This window comes from Zonotrichia leucophrys, chromosome 20 (genome assembly GCF_028769735.1).
Source record: "Zonotrichia leucophrys gambelii isolate GWCS_2022_RI chromosome 20, RI_Zleu_2.0, whole genome shotgun sequence".
Taxonomy (NCBI): domain Eukaryota; kingdom Metazoa; phylum Chordata; class Aves; order Passeriformes; family Passerellidae; genus Zonotrichia; species Zonotrichia leucophrys.
Window position 1 is genome coordinate 12,758,160 of NC_088189.1, and position 6,587 is coordinate 12,764,746.

Sequence of the window (6,587 nt, forward strand, 5' to 3'; positions counted from 1 at the left end):
TGGGCTCTGGCATGTGTGAAAAGAGCCTCTTGAGACCTATTTTGAACCTTGAGCTCTGGGATGTGTGGAAAGGGCCTCCTGAAGCCTATTTTGAACCTTCCAATTACTGATTTCACTTTGTGGTCCCAAATTCTTGCATTCCAATAGACCACAGTGAGTCATTTCCTCCCTCCTGTCTTTGTGTCTCATTCCATCTTCGAAGCCTGTCCCAATTTTCTGTTTCCCATCCTGAAAGGTCCTAATCTGTTTGCTTGCCTCTCATTTGGGAGCTGTTTCATATCTTTGATGACTTTTGCTGCTTTCCCCTGGACATCTTTCATTTCCACTTTGCTCTTTTCCGAGCAGGGGGCTCAGACTGTGCCCAGCTCTGGAGATGCTGGGAAGCCATGAATTCATGCAGTGGCAAAAAGCACCAAAATAAATGTTCTCTCTTTTATTCCCTACTAATTCCCACTCTTTTTTTTTTCTCTCATTTTTGGCCATTTTTGAGTTTTTCACAGATCCCCATCCTGCATGCACAGAGCCCAATATTAGAAATACAGAACTGCTGATTAGCATCCCATTTATCCTCATGCACATGCACCATGTGAATTTATCCATATTAGGCTTAATCCAACATTTGCTTGCCTGGTCAGCCAGGTTTTCTGCAAGTCTTTGCAGCCAGCTCCCTTTTCTTTTTGCTGCTCTGAGAAACTTTGGGTCACAAGGAAATGCAGTTAAAGCAACAGAAGTACCTGGAGTTTTATAGAAGTTTTATATCATAGAAATACGGAATGGTTTGGGTTGGAAGGGACCTTAAAGCCCATCTCATTCCACTCCTTTCTGTGGGCACCTTGAGGCTCTGTGAAAAACTCAAAAATGGCCAAAATAAAGGAGAATAAAAGAATGGGAAGTATTAGGGAACAAAAGAGAGAACATTTATTTTGGTGCTTCCACCTTCCACTAGCCCAGGTTGCTCATGCAGCTGCAAATCCATAAACACGTACCAAACAGCTCATCCCTGCCTGTGGTCCTGTCAGGAAATGCTTTAATTTTCAGTTTTATTTATGGGGTTTATTTTTGTGTGCAGAATTGGCAAGGTTTGGAGTCATGGAAGAACAGAATTTTCCCTGTGAAATTCAGCAAGACAGAGAGCATAGAGGAAGGTTTGGGCTGGCCAAGGGTTTCCTTCAGCCCAGATTATCGTTGCCATTTCCATCCCCAGACTGAGGCAGCCCCTTGCAGCTCAGCATTATTTGAATCCTGTTGTGTTTGACAGGCTCTGACAGAGCCCAATCCATCTCTTACTTCCAAAGCTGTTGTTAGGAGCGCTGATTATTTCATGCCTTCCATTCTGTTTGTGTGCTGACACTGCTTTCCTGTGCTGTGCATTCCTGGCAGATGTGAGGTTTATAACAGAAGACATAAATTTACAGCAAGTCTCCCAGAAGTAATATCTGGAAGTTTTCCATCAGCTGCCAGCAGTACATGAACCTCCTTCCAGCAGCTGCACTGGAACCAACAACCCCTTCCTGTGGCAGCCCAGGGATCAGGCTGAGAGGGAAGGGACATGGAGGGGCAGAATAACAACATTTTCCCACCTTAGGGCTATTTTACTTCTGTAAAATAAAAATACAAGCCCTGCCTCATCATGGGAAACTGATCCTCACTGCTCATCTGTCTTGGTTTGAACAGACAGGTGTCTGCTAAGGAAGGCAGGAGCCTCCTCTGAAATGGAAAATGCAAACCCCCTCCCTCTGAATTAAGATAAATTTGAAATTAAGGGGCTCTCAGGCAAAGATATGGGAATAGGAATAACAGTTCTTTACCAGGAAAATTAAAAATATAAATGCAATAGTGCAAACCAACGCTGCCAGAGTGATCACAGGCCCTGGCCCCTGTGTGTCAGGGGGTGTCCCAGCCCCATCCCATGGGGGCTCAGCCCTCCTGCAGTGCCAGCTGTGGCTCTGCTGCAGCAGGGATCCTGCACAAGGGGGGAGTTTTCCTCTGCAGCTCCAGGGCTGCTGCAGATGGGCCTGGGCTCCCTCTGGCCATGCAGGGCAGCAGAAAGCTGCTCCTCTGGCAATGCAGGGGGCAAAGGCTGCTGTGCTGTGCCAGGCTCAGATTGGATCCAGGGAGGAATGCTTGGCTCCTCCCCTGGGCGGAGCATCTCCCCATGGGATGCTGGGATTGGATCAGCCCTGCAGGGACACTCAGTGGCCATGGACAGCAGAGATCTCCTGGAGGGAGGGTTGGCTGTGGGAGAGAGAAAGAAAACTGCCCCAGGAACAGCAGAGAACTGCCCCAGCTCTGACAGATGGGGACAGAATGCACAGCCCCAGCTAAATCTTTCAACCTGAGACATCATCGCAGCTCCCACTGAAGGAATAAAGAGATTCTGACACCCCTGGAGGACATTCCCACCTTCCCCATCACTTGCTCCTGCCAGGAGCAGGCTGTTCCCTCCTGAGCCCTGCAGTGGCTGCAGCTGGATCAGCTTCTCTCCACATCCATGGAATCCAATCCTGAGCATCCTCCTGCAGCTCCAGCTTGATGCGTCTGTTATCAGCATCTGGCCACCTTCCTGCAGCTCTGGAAGGTAAAATCAGCCATTGTGTGGCACCAGGGGACAGGCAGTGGCCACACTGACAAGTGACTGGGCTGGGATAAAACAGAACAAAAGTGCCCTGGGTGGCTCTGAGTGAATCTGGTGCAGTGGGGAAAGCCTGCAATGCCTTTCCTGATGAACCTACAGCACCTTTTATCTGGTGTTAGATCTCCCAGATCCAGCATTTACCACCAGCCAAACTGGGGCTTGGAGCTCCAAGCTCTCAGGAGGGTGAGCAGGACAAACAGACATTTCTGCCCCTGCAGCACTGGGCTCGCCTCTCCAGGAGCATCCTCCAGCTGGTGAATGTGCTGTGTCCAGGCTGTGTCAGGCAAGAGGAGCCTGGTGTGGATTTGGCACCTGCAGAGCAGTGGGGCTGCAGAGCTCCCCAGCAGCTGGGAACTCTTTGAAGAGCTCAGCCTTACCCAGGGCTGCCTTTTTTCCTCTCCATTTTTGACAGCAGCGGAGGGGACCTTTGGGCTCTTCAAAGCCCGATTTTAATCACTCACCTGATTGGAGAGACTGCCTCCTTTCACTTTGGTATTTCTTGTCATTAGCCTGCCGACCTCTGGGATGAAGGGATTCATCTTCAAAAGCCAAGCTGGCTTTGTCTGTGCTGGGCCTGGGGCTGCTCCTGCTTTCCCCAGGGTGGGATGCACTGCTCAGCACTGCTCACAGGGGTCATGCTCTGCCCTGGAAACAGGAGGGGCTGCTCATCTCTGCCAGCCTCCTTGTCCCTTACTTTATTTGCTGTGGAGGTGTTTAATTCCCCTGTCTTAGGGTGGGATTAAAGAGGAGGATGTGTCTGTCCCCTTCTCTTGCCAGCTTTAGGGCGGAATTTTTCCTCATAAACACCAGAGAATTCCACACTTTCCTTGCTGTTTCCTACTTCAGAAGAGCTCTCTGCCACCCAGGGCTGGTGTTTCCTGTTCAGTAACACCTGGGGAGGCAGAGGAGTCCAGAGCCTGCACCCACCCACCTTCTGCTGGGTGCAGGGCAGGGAGACCCAGACAGCTCCAGGGGCTGAGGCAACCCAGAGCAGGTGGATGGGGGGGATGCAGAGGGATGGAACAGATGCAGAGAAATGGGATAGATGCAGAGGGATGGGATAGATGCAGAGAGAAAGAATGGATGCAGAGAGAAAGAATGGATGCAGATGGATGGACTGAGTGCAGATGGATGGGATGGGATGGGATGGGATGGGATGGGATGGGATGGATGCAGAGGGATGGGATTGAAGGAATGGATGCAGAGGGATGGGATAGATGCAGAGGGATGGGGTGGATGGAGATGGATGGGATGAAATGGATGGAGATGGATGGGATGGATGGAGATGGATGGGATGGATGCAGAGGGATGGAATGGAGGCAGATGGGATGGATGCAGATGGATGGGATGGAATGGATGCAGAGGGATGCAGAGGGATGGGATGGATGCAGAGGGATGGGATGGATTGGATGCAGAGGGATGGGATGGATGCAGATGGATGGGATGGAATGGATGCAGATGGATGGGATGGATGCAGAGGGATGGGATTGAAGGAATGGATGCAGAGGGATGGAATGGGATGGATGCAGAGGGATGGGATGGGTGCAGCTGGATGGACTGGATGCAGAGGGATGGGATGGAATGGATGCAGAGGGAAGGAATGGATGCAGATGGATGGGATGGATGCAGAGGGATGCAGTGAAGCACCTGTGGGATGGCTACTGGGAATCACAGGCTTGCAGCAGTGCAAACCAGTGCTGCCAGGGTCAGTTCCTGGGAGTGGAGGGCTCTCTGTGACTCCAGCCTGTCTGTGGCTACAGAACAGCCACAGTTCCTGGTGTCTCTCTTTGGGATGAGTCCATCTGATTTACTGTTTGTCTTTTTGTGGCTCAGAAGTCATTGGGCCAGTAGACAACCGTCTTGTCTGGGCACAAATCTGGACCAGAACTCTTTCAGGGACACCACAACATAAAGAAAGACATTAAGCTGTTAGAGAGTGTCCAAATGAGGCCACGAGGACAGGGAAGGGTCTGGGGGGGAAATGTTATGGGGAGCACATGGTTTGTTCAGCCTGGGGGAGACTGAGGGGAGACCTCATTGTGGTCTTCAACACCCTCCCAAGGATCAGCAGAGGGGCAGCTCTGATCTCTGCTCTGTGACAGGGACAGGAGCCAGGGCATGGCTGGAGCTGTGCCAGGGAGGCTCAGGCTGGATACCAGGGAAAGGCTCTTCCCCAGAGGGTGCTGGCACTGCCCAGGCTCCCCAGGGAATGGGCACTGAGGCTGCCAGAGCTGCAGGAGCTGCCAGGGGTGCCCAGGGTGGGGCTGTTGGGGTGTCTGGGCAGGGCTGGGGCTGCCCTGGCTGACCCTGGAGGTCCCTCCCAACCCAGAACATTCTGTGATTCCCTGATCTTTGGTGCACTTGATGACTGGGGCGTATCTCCACCTGTACCTTTCAGAGATGCCCACACAGCTTTGAGAGCAAACACCACTGCCAGGACCCAATCCCTGGGTTCTAAAGCCAACCCAGACCCTTTCTGTGTGTAAATCCCATTTTCTCTGACCATTTCCCACCAGAGCTGAGTCCATGTGCCAGGGGGGATCCCTGCCCTGCCCAGGCACTGCTCCCTGGAAGAGCTGCCCTGTGCCCCTGGCTGCTCTCAGGGTGCCAGGGGGGATGGAGGCAGCAGGGAGAGGCTCTGGGACAGAGGTGCCAGTCTGGCCTCATTTTCTCTGTCTTGAGATCTTTCAAAGGATGAATTTTCTGAACATTTGTTCCTCTCAGCACGAGCTATTGTTTCTGACATATTTATCCAGCTCAGTGCTACCTTGAGATATCACTTTTGACAGATAACCTTCTTAAATTAAACATACAAATGTGCCCTACTGAGAGGGAAGATGTGAGCACTAATGGCTCTGAGAATGATGGAGAAACCTTCCCATTAGCTCCTCCTGAGCTGCTAAATGTGCTTCTGTATTAGGGAAAGAAACAAGGAGCCAGCAGGATCAATGTGGAAATGGGGAGAGAGATCAGAGAGTTGAGATTTGAGATTAAATGCTCTTCAAACTGAGGGGTGGCAGAGGCCAGGGCACAGAATTCAGGATTCTGTGTGTGAAAACTGGGGCCAAGCTGCAGAGGAAGGGGCTGAGTCCAGGGGAAGAGCTGCCAGCAGGACCCAGAGAATTCTCCAACACCTTTCCTGTGCTTCCCCAGCCCTCTGCCCAGGGCAGCTCTGGCACAGGGCATGGCCCAGGCTGAGCTCAGAGAGGGGAAGAAGGAGATCCCCAGGGTCCCTGTGAGAAGGGTGGCCTCAATTCCTGTTATTTGTTGGAAATATTCCCCAGAACCCAATGACAATGTGGGGATGGAGCTGCAGCTGGACCATCCTGAAGAGCAGGGCTGTCACCATGATATTTAATGAAAAATCCCTTCGCCAGGATTTTTTCTCCTGGGAAGCTGGGGAGCTTCAGCTTCTCCCTGTTTTGCTGCTTTGGAATGTGATTTGAAGAATTGTTTATCCCAGCATGTGAATTGTTTTTACTTAAGGACCAATCCCAGTCCAGCTGTGTTGGACTCTCTGAGGAGTCACATGTTTTTATTATCATTCTTGTTTTAGCCTTCTGATGTCTCCTTTCTCTTTCTTTAGTATAGTTTTAGTATATAATTTCATTTCATTACATTTCATTTCATATATATGATATGATAAAATATGATGTGATATAACATAACATACATAACATAACATAATATAACATAACATAGTAATAATTCAGCCTTCTGAGAACTTGGAGTCAAATTCTCATCTCTCACCTCGTCCTGGGGACCCTCACAAACACCACAACACAGGGCTGCAAGGAGTGCCTGGATTTTCTCTCTGCAAGCCTCCCCAGTCCTCCCCCAGCTGTGCCAGAGCAGTGCTGGGATGCTCCCAAGCTCCCCTGTGTCACTGTTGAGATGGACACACACACACTTGTGCAGAGACAGCAATGCCTTCTCTTCATTACAAGTTGTT